This window comes from Ranitomeya variabilis, chromosome 1 (assembly GCF_051348905.1).
Source record: "Ranitomeya variabilis isolate aRanVar5 chromosome 1, aRanVar5.hap1, whole genome shotgun sequence".
NCBI classification, from domain to species: Eukaryota; Metazoa; Chordata; class Amphibia; order Anura; family Dendrobatidae; genus Ranitomeya; species Ranitomeya variabilis.
In genome coordinates this window covers 674,034,759-674,055,029 of record NC_135232.1, presented here as the reverse complement: position 1 = coordinate 674,055,029, position 20,271 = coordinate 674,034,759, and the positions used below count along the sequence as shown (strand labels likewise).

Here is a 20,271-nt window from a genome sequence, read left to right as displayed (position 1 = left end):
GAAGAAAATGGAGCACAAAATTTGTTGTGCAATTTCTCCTGAGTACGCCGATACCCCATATGTGGGGAAAAGCCACTGTTTGGGCGCATAGCAGAGCTCAGAAGGGAGGGAGCACTGTTTGACTTTTTGAACGCAAAATTAGCTGGAATCAATGGCAGGCGCCATGTCGCGTTTGGAGAGCCCCTGATGTACCTAAACAGTGGAATCCCCCCAATTCTAACTCCAACCCTAACCCCAACACACCCCTAACCTTAATCCCAACCCTAACCATAACCCTATTCACACCCCTAACCCCAACCCTAACAATAACCCTAACCATAACCCTAATCACAACCCTAACCCCAACACACCCCTAACCGTAATCCTAATCACAACCCCAACACACCCCTAACCGTAATCCTAATCACAACCCCAACACACCTCTAACCCTAATCACAACCCTAACCCCAACACACCCCTAACCGTAATCCTAATCCTAATCACAACCCCAACACACCCCTAACCCCATTCACAACCCTAACCCCAACACACCCATAACCCCAACCCTAACCATAACCCTAATCACAACCCCAACCCTAACCTTAATCACAACCCTAACCCCAACCCACCCCTAACCCCAACCATAACCCTATTCACAACCCTAACCCCAACACACCCCTAACCCCAACCACAACCCTAACCCCAACACACCCCTAACCGTAATCCTAATCACAACCCCAACACACTCCTAACCGCAACCCTAACCACAACCCTAACACCAACACACCCCTAACCGTAATCCTAATCACAACCCCAACCGTAACCCTAATCACAACCCTAACCCCAACACACCCCTAACCGTAATACTAATCACAACCCCAACACACCCCTAACCCCAACCCTAACCATAACCTTAATCACAACCCTAACCCCAAGACATAACTTTGTAAATACATTTAAAACATAATGATTTGTTTGCATTGCCATTTTCTGAGGCCCCCCTTCCCAACTTATTTTTACACCTATTAAGCTTGCTTTTTGTGTGTAGAGGTATAGTTTTTAAATTTCAAAAAACTGACCGTCACTTCCAAACAAACTAGGTCTGAACAGGTGCTTACCTAGAGTCACCAACTCATATACAATCAAGGTATAGTTATTATACTTTCCATTTTGTGGTACATACGACTTTTTGATCGCTTTTTGTAATATAACTTTTTTCAATATTATTGTCATTTAACGTAAGGTTTAGATACTTTTTTGGGGACAAGATTACACATAAGGTTGTTTTGTTGAATTTTTTTAGCTCTTAATTTATTTCATAATAGGGAAAAGCATGTAGATTTAAAAAAAAAAAAAAAATTGTGTTTTTGAAAACTGCAATCATTTGATCGTTTATACTATATAGTGCAGTACTTGAGTATAGTATAATTACGGCTCTCCTACGAAGCCCAGCCTCTCGCACTATTGAAATCCCACTGTCTGTGATTGAGAGCAGCAGGTAAATGGTTAACAGCAGTGATCGGAGCTAGCTCGGGATGCTGTTACAGGGAGATGCCGGCTATGTAAAACAGCTGGCATCTGCAGTCTATGAAGCAGGTCCAGCTCTTGAGAAAGGGTGGATCCTGCTGCAGCCAGTTGTCAAACTGCCAGACAAAAGAATAGGAAGAGAAGGGGAGGGGGGCGCTAGAATGGTTTCCTGAGGCAAAGTAGATTCTTTATACACTGCTATAATTAGTGTTCCTTTAATAAATATACTAAAATATGGAAAAGAAATGCTTTATTTATAACTATAAAACACTTAATACCTAGAAGTCTAGGAAGTGACACGGGAAATTACTCTTCCTCATCCTGGGTTCCCAAGGACAAGGACCTTTTACGATAGGGAAGGCACGCAGATATCAAAAATGTGCTGTACAGAGCTATATACAACTCGGAGCCAAAATTATGGCACAGACCAAAGAATAAAGAATGCTTTACCTGCCCCTACACCAAAGGAAGGAATTACGGCGGGGCTTCCCAGGATTGGAAACCTGATCAGCTCAGGAATCACTGCATTGTGCTATAGCATATGATTTCCCTCTGAGCCTCCCGACATAAGATGCTCAATGGAATAGTGCTGAGTAATGGAGGATAATTATGACCGGGAACGCTTCGCCTCCTTGCAAGGCTGCTGATGACTTTTGTGGAGAAGTGTGAAGCCGTGTTAGAAAGTATTTCACATGCTGTCCCACCATTCTTAGAAACCGCGCTTCTGTCAAATATAGATTTCCTTTCCTCGGGAAGTGGCCTCAACATAAATAGACAGCGTGGCTTCAAAAGACCTCAACCCCAACGTAAGAGCCAACACACAGGAAACGGTCTAGTCTCCGTGATATCACAGCAGCACCGGCCTCGCTGCAGCTTTATGTGCCCACACACTTCAGGACACCTTCCTCCCTTCTATGCAATGAGAGGCATGGACAGACAATCATACTCTACGAGCAAGACAGCGGTGGAGTCACAAAGTTAACAAATAATGGGCATCCTTGTGTAGGACACCTACAAGAGTGCAGCAACCCAAAATATAGGACTCCTTGGTAAAAGGAAATCTTTAATTAGGACAACCCTCATACTTTACAGCAGTGTTCCCCAACTCCGGTCCTCCAGAGCCACCAACAGGTCATGTTTTCAGGATTTCCTTAGTATTGCACAGGTGATAATTGCATCAGCTGGACAGGTAAGCATTAAATGACCTGTGCAATACTAAGGAAATCCTGAAAACATGACCTGTTGGTGGCTCTTGAGGACCGGAGTTGGGGAACACTGCCCTACATTATACTGTTCTCAGAAGGAGGTTGGGGAAAAAAAACAGGAGACAGATTCCCTTTAAAAGGACACCTATTGGATTAAGAAAAAAAGTGAAAATTATACTAAAAATCCCCCCCACCCCAAAAAAACAAAAAAAATAAAAGCAATAAAAAGTGTTTTTTGGGTTTTAAAATAAGACTTCCTCTCTGCCTACCGAGGTCAACGCACGATGAGCACTCTTCCCATAATTAGCACAATATGCAAGAGCCAGACATCAAGAAAATTACAGAGGACTAGACAAGGGGATAAACTTAGCCATGATCTGTTTATTCCCAGACATCCCACACATGGGCGGCTATAAAGGGAAATACGCACATTTCTTCTTTTTTCTCCCCTATTCTATTAGGAAGAGAAAGTCTGAATAAACCTACACGTTCTACATGCTGCAGCCAATCTGACAGTCCAAAATCAATCCTAGTACCAAAAATTGCTATAAAAAGAGGGTAGGACTTTAGGCTATGTGCACACGTTCAGATTTCTTGCAAAAATTTCCTGAGCAAAACAGGACATTTTCTGCAAGAAATCCGCATGCGTTTTTACCGCGTTTTGGTGCGTTTCTGGTGCATCTTTTTGGCGGATTTTTCCAGAGGTTCCCAATGCAATAATATAGTGGGAAATACGCAAAAAATCCGCAAAATTAATTAACATGCTGCGTTTTTTACCGCGATGCGTTTTTTTCCACACAAAAGTGCACAAAAATTGCGGAATGCATTCTAAATGATGCGATGCATAATGTATACGTTTTTTTCGCGCTTTTATAGCGAAAAAACTAAAAAAAAAAACCGCTAAAAATCTGCAACGTGTGCACACAGCCTAAAGTTAACATACTGGGGCAAGCCATTTTTTATCCACTAAGTTCTCATCAAGTTTACTGGGAAAAGATCTGGATGCTCAGCTCAGAGGGAGCACCAGAATCCCACAACCTGCCCCATCAGTTTGTTTTAGGGCTTTTAGATTTCGTAGCAAGCCCCTCAGGGCATAATTATACTCCATTACTCAGCAGGATTTCATTGAACATTTTGTGAGGCTAATTAGAGGAAATCTACTATGGCTCAGTGCAGTGATTCCTAACATTATCATGTTTCCAATGCTGGGGAGCCACAATGTCATTCCCTGCTTTGGTGAGTGGCAGGTAAAACATTCTTTATTTCTTGGTCTGTGCCATAATTTGGGGATTGATCTACATATATAGGATGCTCACTGGGATGGCACAGTTGTCAAATGTGACCCCCACTCACCAATACCGCCTCTGGAATGTTTCCTTTGGTACCTCGTAATACCCCTTTCAAAGTTATTCCCAGTCCAAAAGGATAGAGGAAAATGTATTAATTGATGGGGCGTCGGAGAGCAGGGACCCCAAGCACTCCAGAGAATGGGATTCTTCAGCCCTTGTATGTGGGTGCACAAGCTCAACCTCCACGCCATTTACAACCTATAGTTCCATAGACCACGAATGAAGCGGAAACCAAACATCCACATCTCCACTTCATTCACAGGAACACGGGTCCCAGCAGTCAGACCCAAAGGGATCAGCAAGTTATATCTGGGAATACCCCCTTTAAGCATGTCATATCTATAAAGCCTTATTCACATCAGTGTTTGATACACGAGCCAGGTCCATTATGTGGATTCATTATAGTCCATGTTCTTTTTTTTTTTTGCGAATTGGCTAAAAAGAAAAATTCGAAAAACGTCCAATTTTGGTCTATTTTGCAGACCGAACTCGTCCATTCAAGTGAATGGGTAAGCAAAAAAGCAGCAGTATACAGATGGCATCCATGTGTTTGTCCACTTTTCCTGGACCAGTAGCTAAGGGACTCTTGGGGAACCTCCATTCAATATTTGTACGAGAGAAAACAGATGACACAGGGATGCGAAGATTTTCAGACAATGGCAAATAAGTCTCCACCTGAGAATTCACAATGGAGTGGAATAGAGAAAAAAAGCCAAAAGAGCTTCACTAACTTCAAAAGAAATGACTCCCTATAGGGTAATTCTCACCCAACCAAATCTCTACATTTTCAGTAACTGTAAACATCCGATTCTCCCCTACTAAAATTAAAGGTTATGCAAACCTTCACTAATTTTTTTGGCATTAATTATTTGCTTCCTAAATGCAAAGTTAAACAACTTTCCAAGTAGTTTTCAATAAACTTTCTACCCTTTTACTCCTGCAGAGTGTCAGGCTTTTAAGTCAAGTGATATGGGGGGGAAAAAAAAAAACAATAGTTACAAAGCAGTCAAAGCTACTGATGTCTCTCGTTTCGCTCAGTGTTAGAGAAAGCAGGAGGGATAGAGAAGGGGTTGTATACAAATCTCCACAGTGCAGACAGGGGAGAAAGCATGTAAAGGCTCACAGAGGGCAGACTAGACAGGTTATAGTAAGTAATGAGTGCAAGATAGAAGCTGTGCTGATCACTGTGGGAAAGGGAGGGTTCTGAAAATGTTCAATAAAAATTATCCAATAAAAAAAAACAAAAAAAAAAACGAACATGTACTGATATATGGTTAATGACGAAAGCAGCAACCTGGATGCACAGGGCTCACATCCAACCTTTTTTCATGGGAGAGAGAATCCCGCAAGAAAAAAATAGTTGAAACTTGGATCAGGCTGCAAATTGCCTATTGAAAATGATGGAGGAATGAAGATTACAGTCAAACGTTTCCCCATGTCAAAGGTGTCCACAGACATCAGAACTATTCCTTTACCTCTATACACGAGGCAACCGTCAGCCAAACACTCTTCGGGCTAATCGTCACACACCCTCTCTCAATTCCAATCCCCATACACATGCACGCTCAGCGCAGCAAAGAGTACATGTCTCCTCAATGGTAGTAAAGGGCCAAAACTGCTGCGAGGGAAAACAAAAGTGGGTTGGGATTAGGAGACTCACTTGCGGCGTTACTTTATTGCCTATAAAACGCATAAAGGTAAGAAATCTTCTCCTTTCTGCTGTATACATCCAGACCCATCAGCAATGGCGATAACTTTATTTTTGAAGATTACAACTCCCACAATGAAGCCTTTTGTTTCCCAGCGCTTTATACACAACCATGCTGCACCCGGTACTATACAGGACACACAATACGACGCAATTGTTACCATCCACCTCTCGTGTCTCCCCTTTTCCTCATAGTTTGTAAGCTTGCGAGCAGGGCCCTCATTCCTCCTGGTATCTGTTTTGAACTGTGATTTCTGTTATGCTGTAATGTCTATTGTCTGTACAAGTCCCCTCTATAAGTTGTAAAGCACTGCGGAATATGTTGGCGCTATATAAATAATAATAATAATAATAATAATAATAATAATAATAATAATAATAATAATAATACTAACATAAAACAGCCTCAGAAATTAATTCCCTCCGCATACGGGATCTATACACCACCGGCATTGTGAATGGCACCCAACACATCCGATTCCTTGGCGTTTTACTTATCAATGTTTTTCTTGGCGGTCGCTATTGAATGAAATTTGCTGCTTCATTGAGAAACACCTTCTGAAAACACTGGACACTTGCCAAGACCAAAAGGTTGGAGGCTGCAGAAAACCTTCACAAGAGCAGATAACATTCCAGATTTCACATTCTTTCTTGCAAAAAAAATAAATGGTAATGAGCTACAGAAAACCTGCATCTTGTCGGCATGCTTGTATACTCTCCTGTGTGTCTAGTCAACCTGAAAAAACTCAACATTATGACCGCTAGAATGCAAAAGAGGCAAAATCAAAAAAGCCAAGTTCTCTCCCCAATGGATAGGCGACATCAGATTGCTGCTGGGGACCCCGCCTATCATCAGCAAACAGGACTACTCTGCCCCTGGGCAGCTTAGACACATCCTGCTGCTCCATTCCAAGCTGATCATGCACCAGATTTCACAATACATGGTGCAAATATTATGCATATATTAGACCTAATGACACTGATGTACTTCCTTTACATTTCAGGAGTCCAATTATAGAATACAATAGCCCAAGAGTCCAGGTGTATTCAGTCTCCGACCACCCAGCCAAAAGCTGCAGCTTGCACTGAGCAGTGAGAGATTGCAGCAGGGAGGAGGGACACTGAGGCACTGTCAATCAGACTAGGTAAACTGAAAAGGAGTAAGCTTTTTCAGAAATATTTATACAGTCAGACAAGTACACCAGCCTTATTGAGTGTAATAGATTTAATGCAGCTTGTATTGTAAAATCTGGTAACACTGATGAAGGGAGCTGTGCTCATCTCTGCTCCCCTGGGGTAAACTTTAATAGAGCGCATAGGCAATTTGCCACGTCATTTAATTCCTCCTGTATGCAGTCTTGTCCCCTTCTCTGATGACCAGTGGGTGTCCTAGTGATGGGATCAACACCAAATAATTACCATTTATCCAGTGGATCTGGCTTGTATAGGTCTTTATACGCCTATATAAGTCAGTGCAATGACCAGCTGATTGTAACCGGGTGCTACATGAGCTTGGTGCTAAATGTGCCTACCATAGTAGTGCCACCTGGTGGTGAAATCATCATGAAGACCACTCAGCCATATCCTTCATTTATGTTGGCTAGTCTATGAAAGTTCACAGCAAGCAACGAAGTAGAGCAAACACGCCCCGATATTTGGAGGAATAACTGCTTGATAATAGTTATCGTATCTGGCAACCTTCTGTAAGAGAACAAGGCCAAGGCACAGCACACTATATGACGTGACACCGAGCACAGCATCCACTATGGAGGGCAGGAAGGATTTCTATAATTAGCGGAGTTATACTGGATTTAGAACGGGCGAACGTCCAGTACGATTATCAGCTCCATCATCATCCAACAGGTTACAACATGGTGGGTGACACGGCAACCAAGAGTCATACACATACAAGGCAGATCAAACATTCACGGTGATCTGCTTTTATTTAGATACTAATGGCCTATTCCTAGGATAGACCAATCAACGTCAGATGGGTTGGGGGTCCACCTTAGGCCGGTTTCACAGGTCCTGACATCAAGCTCAAAAGCCTCATATATGCCCGCGGCTGGTCCTGATGTCATGGTCCGTGCTTGGACTGTGTGGACACATTTACCCTGCCTGATAATGGAGAAGGAGCGTTGCCAGGATCCAGTTTCTGGATGACATCTGTCAAACTCATTCTCGGCAGCTCATCGACCTGTGTATACAAGACGTGCTGCCGATCACATTATGCACACAACGATCGTTTTACCAATCGTTCTGTGTGCATCGAAGTTAGGCACACACGACTACAACAGGATAACACATGATAATCAGCTTCCCCGTGCTTGAAAAATATGTCCGAGTCCCCACAGCTGCATGTCTCGCGGCTGTTCAACAGCCGAAACACATGCCTAACAGAGAATCCTTGCATGTGTTGAGACATGCAGCTACAGGGAAGATACTTGGTTAGCATCAGAGCATGCTCAGATAACACCTTATAACAGCACGCTCGCTCATCACTAGTCAGAAGCTTTCACGTCAGACGAGGACCAGCACTGGTCTGTCGTAGACTTGCACCACTTATTCACCTTAACACTTTCTCAGATAAGGGGTAATGCTATCTCTAAAGTTACACCGTCACGGTTACACCGTGAGCCCTCTAAAAAATGCATCCAAATTTTGGAGCAAACTTCTGGTAGATGTGTAATCTTGCCCACACAGCGTGAATCGGGGTGATAAATATTATACATGTCAAGTCTTAATTTGAGCTAAGAATTACACAGTATTGATAAAACCTGCTCCATTGTTCCTTGCTACATAATACCAGTGTAGCAGGATATGGCTGGCGCTACATGGCGGGACGTATAAGAAAAGTCACAGCAGGTAAAAAAAAAAATGGCATCACAAAGCGACTACATCCGCAGTAAGCAGAAATGTGATGAACTAGGCTACCTGTACCGCAGGTTACTGCCTGTCTGGCCCTTCCCTAGAAATACCTTCCAGACAAGCGATGCCTTTTCCAATCACCTTCCCACACCCGAATTCTCCGCAACACGTGTGTCTCATTTAAGACAAGTGCCGGTGACTCAACAAGGACCATCAAACACGGTGGGATGTAGCAGCGCCCCCCTCCTGCCCCAGCAGGGCCAGCTGTCAGACAAGACCTGGTTATTAGCACTGTGAGGGCATGATTGGCTAAGACTGTGACCCCCAGCAATGAAGGAAAGCGAATAAATGGGGGGAGATTGCCTTTTTAACAGGTTTATTTTAATCTAATTAGCATGATTTTTTTTTTTTTTTTTAATTGGTGGATTTTCAATGAATGTGCAGATATCAGAAAGAAGCAGCTAATAGGACTGGAAGGTGCCTGGCGCTGGGCATCAGAAAAAAATCAGTTTACGGTACATATAAAGCTGCAGGGTGTTTCATTACACCCATGTGAAAGGATAAAGTCTAGGTCTCCCCTGGAAATGACACCTTCACATGCGTGACCTTAGCTCAGTAAAAGAAAGATGTCATGTACGATTATGGTAAAATTACTATAAAGGCCAATATGCCCTAAAGATGCCAAAGGGATAGCGCCTCTTCTTGTGCAGAGAGACAAGCCTGACGTGCCAGTGTAAGGACACTTCTAGGCCATGCAATGCTTCTCTGGGAAATTAAATATGCAAATTGCCTCTAAGAACCCCCTTAGAGCCTAGTCAGAGGCCTCTCATGCAGCCAAAAATCAGATCTTATTATTTGCACTGAAGAGGGGCAACAGCCCGAAACAAGCTACGGGAGGGCAAAGGGTGCAACGTTTCTAATGAAGCCCAATTGCAAAAATGAAGATAAAATAAAGATGAACAATCTCTTTAATGTTGATGAAAATGAACAAATCGACTAAAATTATTTTTTTGTCATATAAAAACTTAAGAAGCAACAATCGTTATAGCCGACTGATCGCAGAATGTCATTGTCTGTCCCTGAAAGAACGGTTGTTCGCTTCTGTCACTGAATGAGTAACAGGCAATGCATGCAGAACTGGATGTGTATGAGGGCCTAAAGGTACATAAGGTTGAACATTTTTAAGGGGTTTTTCGGTTTCACAAAACCTGTCTCCAGCTTGTATAAAAAAAAAAAAAATTAACAAGAACTGGCTCTCCTCACTCTCCCCGAGCCTAGCGCCGAGTCTCCGCCGCTGCTTCTTGTTTCTGCTATTGACATCACGTATAGAAAGCACTGCAGCAAATCCGCGAGCTCCGCTCCTCTGCCCGAACTGTCAGCGTGAGCCGCTGAGCTCACTTATAGGCTGCAGCGCTATTGATGTGTCTACGCTGAAAACAAAAACAGACATCCGGAGCGTTGGTGAACCTGGGGAGGGCGAGTTAAGAACTTTTTTACTTTAATATACTGCTGTAGGGGAACAGGAGTTTCCCGAAACTGGAAAATCCCTGTAATGACAGCCATGCATGCTGCTATTACCTAATGTGTAGGAGCACCTTTTGCCACTAGGGCTTTACATTCACTACTTGTGTCTTTCCAAACCAATTGGCTATGCACAAAAATCACGGTCAGATTGAAAGGTCCTCTTACCCTGGAAGAGCTTTCTAGCAGCTCTCTGATCTTGGGTAGCAGAGAGGCGGCCTGGCCACCCCCTTTAGTACAGTCCCAGTTCAATCTGATATTTACCATCATTTATTCTTTGGTTACAAGTGGAAACTCTCTGAAGCGCAGTGAACCAGCGCAGGACCGGGTGTACGTTTACCCACTAGTCCAAACCAAACACCGTCTGCATGTAGCATTTAGTGGTTTCAGGGTGACCACACTTCACTGCATGCCAAGAAAAAAAAAAAAAAACACCTTGTAAAGACAATGCTACATGTCATGTAGAGAGCGCGAGCTGCTAAAGAGCGACAAACCAGCATAAGTAATGAGCACAGGGCGGAACGGCTGGTACTCCTCTGGCTGATAACTTTTCTTTTTCCAAGCAGGAAAACATTAGCTGTAATTTTCCTCTCCCTCCCAAAAATGTGGAGAAAAGAAAAAAAAGATTAAAGTCACAGAGCTTTGAACTCATACCTTCAGTAGTAGAATATGAAGAGGGAATTGCGTAATTTGCAATCCTCTAACATGATCAGTCATAAGTCCTTGCACAAAACAATATGAAGTAACAACATAGTAAAAGTACAAAAGGAAACTGACATGTTATAAAGCGACACAAAGCTTGGATATTCCATAACTTTATAATCAGAGTGGACCCGACCTCCAGGGGAGTCGTCAGCGTGGACCCGACCTCCAGGGGAGTCGTCAGCGTGGACCCGACCTCCAGGGGAGTCGTCAGCGTGGACCCGACCTCCAGGGGAGTCGTCAGCGTGGACCCGACCTCCAGGGGAGTCGTCAGCGTGGACCCGACCTCCAGGGGAGTCGTCAGCGTGGACCCGAGTTGCCCCAAGTCCCCCCTCTATTGAGCTGGAGGGAGTTTTTCTCATCAAGGCAATGCTTTTTAGCGCAATAAAGCCACACTATCTAAATTGTGATAATCTCTAGTGGGGTTCTCATTTAGGTCATATACCCTAAAAGGGACATCCTTATGTGAGCAGTCGCTGCCGAGTACTGCATAGTTTTGTTCCTTTGGACAGGTATATTGTGCCAGGGTAACCCCTTTAAGGATGCGTTAGCAAATGATTCATATTTTACATTGATGGTATCTGCACGTCAGAACGCCACGTTCAGTATCAATGGTGGCCCCAGCTGGGAGACCCTCAGGAGCCTGACGTCACACCTGCACATATAAGACCCCGCCAGAGATATGTGGTACACGGAGGTCGCTCCCATTCAATATACAGGATCCACACACAGGAAGGAGAGGTGATAACTGGCACCAGAAACCATTTAGGTCTCAATGTGGCATTAAACACGATGTAAGCAAATATAGCTCTATATACAGAAGTGAGCCGATGTGTGCACAAGCGTACAGAAGCGGAGGGCGCTTGGAATATTTGCTGATGTGTACACAGACGTTGCCTGGGGTGTCACAGTCATATAGTTTTGGCATGTGCTCGTTATTCCTGTTGGCTCATTCAGTCCTAGGTCAATTTAACCATTCTGTAAAAAGCCACTTCCAGCACCCAGATATTACAGGATCTCTAGAAAACCTAACCACCGTTCTACTAAAATCATGCCCAGGATAGGGGATCACTTGTGGATAAGTGGGGGTCCAATTGATTATCCAGCAGCCAGATCCATTCAAAACCTGGGATAATATAAAAAGGGTTAGGAAAATAGTTTAGAAATCAAAAAATTCATCAAGTGCTCCCCTATAGAACAAATATAAATATCTTTCTTTCAAAAACCAGCGCCACCCCTGTTCTGGGGGCTGTGTCTGGTATTGCAGCTTAGCGCAAAAGGACGGATCTGTAATGGTACACGAAGCCAGGCTTTTCTAATCCTGCAGGGACGTGTATATTTGTGCAACCATTTATTACAATTAGTATTACTATTGTGAATAAACCATGAATTAAAAGTGCAAAACATGCGATTGTGCAACTGTTTGGTGTCTACAGCTCCTAAGTAAAGCCATGGGTTTAAAAAAATAAATAAATTTCCCTTCATCATCATTCTCTCTAACTCTATTCTTTTAGGAATGATCAGATCCTTGCATTGGATATTATTTTAGCAGTACATTATTTAAAAAGAATGCCCAGCGCACAAGGTAGAGGAAGGCCTGCTAGAACAACTATTAAAAATCATGGGTGAGCTGGGTGACTGCCGGAAAATGACTCCAGAAAAAAGAAACTAGAACAACAGGTCCAATACTTTTGTACTTTACCCCCAGCAGACACTCCTCTGGGTGCGCCACGCCTGGGAGTGTCAAAGTCGTGGAAGATTGTTAGATAATATAAAAGGGACAGGTAACACATGAACGCATACAGGTTACCCCAGGATGCCGTGCTAATAATCTGTACCAGAAACAGAATTAGGGTGCAGTCAGACGGCCGTAAAAAAAAAATCGGACCGAGATCAGACGGTAATGCACGGATTGGCCGGCGGCTCTCCATATATTTCTAAGCAGCTGTCATGCTTGGGTGGGGAGAGCCACCGGCCAGTCCAATCTAGGCCCGACTTATATGGCCGTCTGACTGCACTCTTAGAAGCATGATGGGATTCTCTGACAACTGATCAGCTGTATGTGATTTGTGAGAGTGTCAAAATACCATCCACAATGTGAAACTCTTAATTAGGACAACTTATTAATTATATTCTGAAATTTCAATAACCCTGGAGGGTTGGAAGGAACAGAAACTACTTATAGGGATGGTCACAGAGTCCCGATATTAAGGAGCAAAAGAACGATACAAAATAATAAAGACGACAGTGAAAAAGATAAATATTTACTGTATGTATCTGTTACCTACAAACACACAAGAGAAAAAAAATAAGATACAAAGATCAAACTGTGGGGACAGGCAAGCATCCCGTGTGAACTCCAGAGAAAGCTGGGTGCCTGCCGTTAGGGTCACCATTCACAGGGATAGTCACCCAGCTTTCCCACCAGTTACAAATCTGCCCCAGACTTTGCTAATGCATTACTAACTGGCTAGAGATCTATAAAGCGGTCTCTGCAAGGCTACAGTCCCACAACAGATTTCTCCAGAAACCAGAAAAACAGACTGGATATTCTGAACAGTGTCATCAGTTTTTCTTGTAAATGGAAAGACCAAAGAAAAAAAAAATTCCTCCATTTTCTCTATTCTGTCAGTCTGTGAAAATAGGACCACACTCATATGTCATCAGAGAGCGGTCCGATTGTTTTCCTGGACCTATAGACTTGCATTGCTGGCAATGACCCTACGGATCATATCAGACATGCTTCCATTTTTTAGGGCAGACTCCATGGCCTGAGGAAAATAATAATTAAAAAAAGTAAAAATAAAAATAAAAAAAATCGGACATGTCCACAGCCCCAAAAGAATATCATGAATGCTTATCTGTGAAAACCAGATCGTATGGGAAAATCTGTTGTGTGCACAAGCCCCAAGGCTGGTCATACAGGCAAGAGCCCAATGTTTATTTGGGGGGAGGGAGCTGGGAAGGTAACACTAAAGGTACCGTCACACTCAGCGACGCTGTGGCGATATAGACAACGAGCCGACCTAAACTAGATCGCTGGAGCGTCGCTGTTTAGGTCACTGTAGAGACGTCAAACACAGCAACTCCAGAACGATGCAGGAGCGATCCAGTGACGTAACGGCGACTCACTTATCGTTCTCGCTGGTTGTTAGCTCCATGTCAAACAGCCGGAGTGTACCGACTGGCTAGAAGGAGACGCTGCGACGCCCCCTATGCTCGTTGCTGGCGTCGTTGCTTTTGCTGTCAAACATGACGATACACGCCGACCTGGCGATGAAATAAAGTTCTGGACTTCTAGCTCCGACCAGCGATGGCACAGCGGGATCCAGATCGCTGCTACGTGTCAAACACAACGAGATCGCTATCCAGGACGCTGCAACGTCACAGATTGTTGTCGTTCTCTTTGCAAAGTTGCTGAGTGTGACGGTACCTTTAGAGGGCTGCTCAGCTACCGCAAATGAAGTCTAAAAACTTTGCGAATTTATAATGATAGTAAATACTTGGCCATGTTCCTCTATGATTCCGCCTGGAAATGTATGAACAAATCCTCAATAGTGTATTAAAATTTCCCTCATGAAAAGGGAGCATCCATACATATTCATACCTCCCAACTTTTGAAGATGGGAAAGAGGGACAAAGTTTGCGGTGCGCGAAGCGGCAATTTTTAGGCCACGCCTCTGACCACACCCATTCATAACTAGCCACACCCATATCCACGTCCCAACCACACCCATTTAGCACTGCTGATCACATTTTTTAAAAAGAATAATTATAAACAAAAAAATATGGCCACACAGTGCTCCATACTGTATAATGGTCACACATGATGCTCCATACTGTATAATGGCCACACATGATGCTCCATACTGTATAATGGCCACACATGATGCTCCATACTGTATAATGGCCACACATGATGCTCCATACTGTATAATGACCACACATGATGCTCCATACTGTATAATGACCACACATGATGCTCCATACTGTATATTGGCCGCACATGATACTTCGTACCGTATAATGGCCACACATAGCTACTCCTACACACGCGGCTCCGCTCCATACACCACGTACACACACGGCTCCGCTCCATACACCTCGTACACACACGGCTCCGCTCCATACACCTCGCACACACACGGCTCCGCTCCATACACCTCGCACACACACGGCTCCGACCATGCACCTCGTACACACACGGCTCCGCTCCGTACACCTCGTACACACACGGCTCCACTCCGTACACCTCGTACACACACGGCTCCGCTCCGTACACCTCGTACACACACGGCTCCGCTCCGTACACCTCGTACACACACGGCTCCGCTCCGTACACCTCGTACACACACGGCTCCGCTCCGTACACCTCGTACACACACGGCTCCGCTCCGTACACCTCGTACACACACGGCTCCGCTCCGTACACCTCGTACACACACGGCTCCGCTCCGTACACCTCGTACACACACGGCTCCGCTCCGTACACCTCGTACACACACGGCTCCGCTCCGTACACCTCGTACACACACGGCTCCGCTCCGTACACCTCGTACACACACGGCTCCGCTCCGTACACCTCGTACACACACGGCTCCGCTCCGTACACCTTGCACACACACGGCTCCGCTCCGTACACCTCGCACACACACGGCTCCGCTCCGTACACCTCGCACACACACGGCTCCGCTCCGTACACCTCGCACACACACGGCTCCGCTCCGTACACCTCGCACACACACGGCTCCGCTCCGTACACCTCGCACACACACGGCTCCGCTCCGTACACCTCGCACACACACGGCTCCGCTCCGTACACCTCGCACACACATGGCTCCGCTCCGTACACCTCGCGCACACACACGGCTCTGCTACATTCACACTGTAAACACCTCCTGACCCCACACATAACAGGCAGCGCATCACCAGGGCAGGTGCTTCTCACCAGAGAAGGGGGTGTGTGAGCCCTGTGCCAGTGCTGCATGGCGCTCACCTGCGGGTGCCCTCACCAGGGCATGTGTTGCTTCCCTGGCAGTGATGGAGGGGCAGCGACAGCACAAAGCCTCATTAGGTGCAGATCAGTAAATCTGGAGGCATTTCTCTGCACGGTGAGAACTAGTTTCCTTTGTTACAAGCAGAGCAACAAGCAGCCTGCTGCAGTACATGGCTACCGAACACGCCCACTCCAGCTCATTATCCTGCTGGCACCTACCTGGCACCGCACACACCGGGGACATGAGGGTCGGTGTGCCTGCTTGTCCTGCACAACATCCAGCTGAGCTCTTCGTCCTCCTCCTCGCCACGTCCGTGTCCTGCGGATCATGACCCCGTGCCCAGCGCTGGCAGTGCCTCCTTCATGCCACAGGAAGCCCTAAGAGTAAGACTCAGGAACATGGGGAAGGGGCGTGGCCTAACACAAGGGGGTGTGTGACGGCTAATTCTCCTGTGTTGTTTGCGGGAGCAGAGTGTCCCGGGCAGGACAGCGGGGAAAAGCATCAAATGCGGGACAATCCCGCACAATGAGGGACGGTTGGGAGCTATGCATATTACACCATCTCATTGGAGATGAAAGTGCCAGACCAATACTACTGACAGCCAGATGTCTTCAGGACACTTGGAAAAATGGAAAATTCCTCTATAAGGAAGAAAAAAAAAAAGGTTCACTGGGTATTTAAACCACAGTCTAACGTAAGCTCCACGACCTCAGCTTGGCGGTCTTCATTCTGACTTTCCCCTTTGTATACGAACATTTCAGTTTCGATTCCAAATTATAATATAGAGAGCAACCAAACCTCAAGCAGGAAGCGGCCATAGAAGAAACCTGGAGGAAGGGAGGCCTGTGATGCAATCATGACGCCAGCACAGTCTTCCAGGCACAGATTACAGGGCAGGCACACAAGTCTGGGTTCAGTAACCTTCAAAGCACCAGATGGCTGAGTGAGCACCGAGTAAGGAGACGCCCGAGGCCTTATACCCCCTATTAGATCATGGCTCCGCAGCAGCATAGGAACCACAGCCATCTAATGGCATTTACAGATTTTGGTTTCCTCTGCAAAGATTATAATGTTATAAGTCTGAGCGAGTCTGCCTCTTACATAAGCCTTTTGTGTGAATAGAGAGGCGTCTTTTTTGCCCTGGTGCACAGTTGGCACCCATGCTTTATACTAAGCCTGCTGCAAGGCAAAATCATCATTGTGGAATAAATGGTGCTATATAAATGTATAATAATAATAATAATAATCTGTACCCCAGGATGAAGCAATCTAGTCCTATAGCAAAGTTTTAACAGGGCCCTCACCAACTGTGCCATTATGGCAAACGGGTCTTGGAGTTTGGGTGCGACCTCTGTACCCCTACACAGCTACACCCCTGCAGCAATCACTAGGTCCCAGCCTACAGCAGGCACACAAGCTGGACAACCCATTAATGCAAAGGGACTCATTCCTGTCTTCGATTTTTTTTTTTTTTTTCCTTCATTTTATTATGGGAGTGGGCATCCCAATCGACCTCCCAAACTGGCAGCCATACCCTCCCATGTCTCAGGCATGCTTAGAAACCAGTCCCCAGATATGGGCCTCCAAAAGATCTAAGTGCCAAACGTACAAACTATTTCCACCATTCTAGTAGGACTTAAAAGTAATATGACATAAAACAACAAGTGGCCAAGATTTAACCCGTCACAGACAGAAAAAGCAAAAAAAAAAAAATAAAAATGGCCGAAGATCCAAATTCTTTCAGGACCAGAAGGAAGCGATTAATAAATGAAGAGCCCGACAGTGACAAATCGCCCCGAAATAATGTCTGCCTGTACCAAAACCGCTCCACTTTATTACGTCTCCATGACTGAACAGGTAACTGTGTCACAATACGCCGCCGTGCGGAAAGAGGCCGCGCTGTTAACCACTTCCCCACCGGAGGGATAAGAACGCTCTGGGAAAGGAATGCAGTCCAAAGGTGACGCACCGTTTAAAGGAGCCACAAATCTAATGTAAAAAAGTTTCTAAAAGGTGAACAAACCGCAGATGTTACACTCAGCGATGCATGGAAAGGTACATGGAGGGTCCGAGAGATGGAGATAGGTGGCTGTAGAGAACAGGAGTAATAACACAAAAGCAATATTTTGGTCATCTGGAGCCAATACTCCAAACCATGAGGACTTCTATTGCCTTTCTGAAATCCGGATATGCTACAGAGGAGCAGGGGCTGCACAACCGCTCCTGCCCGTGCCGAGGTTATCCTGACCCAGCGCTACTCACGGACGGCACACCCATTGGCGCACTGATTCACTACTGTCGCTTAGTTCTTCCACTGCTGATCCAACAACGGATCTACCCGTCTGTAGAGTATACAGCACTGGGGCCATATAACCCCCGGGGGTCACCACCAAATCCCCAAAAACGCAAAAAAGAAGCTGGTTACATAATGCCCAGTGGCATCAATGGTGTCAGCCCTGGATACCTTCACTGCAGAACTGCCCCTAATATCAGGATGTTCCTGGGGGGCACGAGGGTCGGGGGGAATAAGGACAGCAGTCTGCTGGAGTCTATTAACCATTGCTTTCCTGGCTTGTATATTTGCCTTTGCTCTGAGCATCACTACAACTACAAGCATCTTCTGCTGCCCGGACGGTGTCAGGAGGGCAATGCCCACATCGGCCACAGAGGAGACAGACCAACAGTCTTATAAAAACGGCCCACATGGACAGATATCCCCCTCCCATGCATTTACATGGCGATCCCTTTGATAGAAGGGTCCACAATGACAACGTTTTTCTTCTGGGACCCTCAGCAATTGGCAGTGATCTATGGGAACACCTGGAAATGACTGTATAATCTCCCTGCAGCGCCTCCACAGGAATAGTAAAGTATTACACAGCATGCAGCATTTCAATCAATGACAGTACAGGTTGTACGGAGGGAGCGGCGCCCTCGAAGGGACGATAAGAGGACCACCATTGTAAAAGATGCAACACATAAATAAAAGGTTGCCATGGAACCACATTATGTCGATGACCTCATTTAAAGGGACAATACGCAGGACACCATATCCAGCTGCAAACACTGCAGGCAGCTCCATTCAGAAGCAAGACCCCCAGCAATAAAAAAATAAAAATAAGTTGTGCGCACAGAAAAAAGGACACGTGCCCGGGTGACACGGAGCAGCACGGTGGTGATGGGCAGCTATATATGGCGGCCGACCCGACTACTAGGAGGTATCACCATGGTCCTGAGTAGGGGCCGGTCCTGGGGAAGCTGCACCGATCATGTGACACAGCTGCCCTGGTGCCAGTCCCTCCCCACAGCCCCGGGCACCCCCGGCCCGTGCTCTCCATCCTCCCCGCAGACGGGTCCTCAGAGCCGGGCGGCCGCTGGTGCTCGGGGAGGCTCCTCCTGGCAGACGGGCCCGGCACATGGTGAAATCTCAGCCCGGCCGCCGCCATCCTTCCCCCGGAGAAGGAGCAGCAGCCTCAGCCCGCAGCTGCCCTGGCACTGCCCCGGGAGAGGAGCCTTGTCACAGCCGAGGCCCAGCGCGGCCCCCCGCTCACCTGTCCCGGGCCGCCGCTGCTCACACTCCCTCCGGCCTGCTGAGCGCTGGGTGTGCGGCCGGTCCCCGACACATCCAGGTCCTACACGGGAGGAGAGGGAGGCGGAGGACGGGGAGAGGCGGAGGGAGGAGCCGGGAGCACAGCACGTCCGCCGCCCGGCCCTACCGCCGCCCGCTGCTGCGGGATAAACCCGACATAGTATACGTACATTATACACCCCACATGTTATACGTACATTATACACCCCACATGTTATACGTACATTATACACCCCACATAGTATACGTACATTATACACCCCACATGTTATACGTGCATTATACACCCCACATGTTATACCTACATTATACACCCCACATGTTATACGTACATTATACACCCCACATGTTATACGTGCATTATACACCCCACATGTTATACGTACATTATACACCCCACATGTTATACGTACATTATACACCCCACATAGTATACGTACATTATACACCCCACATGTTATACGTACATTATACACCCCACATGTTATACGTACATTATACACCCCACATGTTATACGTACATTATACACCCCACATGTTATACGTGCATTATACACCCCACATGTTATACGTGCATTATACACCCCACATGTTATACGTGCATTATACACCCCACATGTTATACGTGCATTATACACCCCACATGTTATACGTACATTATACACCCCACATGTTATACGTACATTATACACCCCACATGTTATACGTACATTATACACCCCACATGTTATACGTACATTATACACCCCACATGTTATGCGTACATTATACACCCCACATGTTATACGTACATTATACACCCCACATGTTATACGTACATTATACA

The 20,271-nt window shown here is 45.9% G+C and overlaps 1 protein-coding gene across 11 annotated transcripts in view; it reads right to left on the bottom strand.

Annotated features, from left to right (window-relative positions):
- The window catches only part of KTN1 (kinectin 1), a 158,019-nt gene extending 138,473 nt beyond the window's left edge, over window positions 1–19,546 (bottom strand). For all 11 annotated transcript variants that reach the window (XM_077264547.1, XM_077264599.1, XM_077264609.1 and 8 more), the window contains exon 1: window positions 19,408–19,546. The gene's annotated coding sequence lies outside the window, so the exon portion shown is untranslated. The remainder of the gene's footprint in view (window positions 1–19,407) is intronic.
- Between the last annotated feature and the right edge of the window lie 725 nt (window positions 19,547–20,271).